General features: G+C 71.0%; 1 long non-coding RNA gene across 1 annotated transcript in view; it reads left to right on the top strand.

Moving 5' to 3' along the window:
* Positions 1-441, top strand: part of LOC107183822 — a 9,124-nt gene that overhangs the window by 1,666 nt on the left and 7,017 nt on the right. The gene's annotated exons all lie outside the window — the stretch shown is intronic.

Here is a 441-nt window from a genome sequence, read left to right as displayed (position 1 = left end):
CCGACCCGGCCCGGCCCTGGCCACAGCCCCTGGCAGTGCCAAGTTGTGCGGCCCGGCCCCTCCTCCACCCTCAATCTGCTGCTTTGTTTTCTCTGCTCAGGGCGGGCAGCCTGGGGCCGGGGCACAGGACCGGGCTGGGGGCAGGGGCTGCCAGGTCCCACCCGGCACCGGAGGCCTAGACGGCACACCGCAGAGCCCGCCTCGGCCAGTCCCTCTCCCCGGCACTGAGAGTCCTGGGGGACCAGGAGGGACACGGCGCTGGGCGAGGCGCTGCAGAGCTGCTTGTGGTCGGGGAGAGGGACCCAGCAGCGCGTCCTTCCTGTGCCCTCAGAGCCTGTGGTGGAAGCTGTGGACCGTCAAACGCTGCCCCTGTGGCCGCCCGGTCCGCCCTGCCCACCCCCACCACGGTCTGTACACATCATCCCTCCAGTGTCCATGTCT

This window comes from Myotis davidii, unplaced genomic scaffold (assembly GCF_000327345.1).
Source record: "Myotis davidii unplaced genomic scaffold, ASM32734v1 scaffold472, whole genome shotgun sequence".
NCBI classification, from domain to species: Eukaryota; Metazoa; Chordata; class Mammalia; order Chiroptera; family Vespertilionidae; genus Myotis; species Myotis davidii.
Note: the sequence above shows the minus strand (reverse complement) of the source record. Positions and strands in the feature narration are given on the sequence as shown.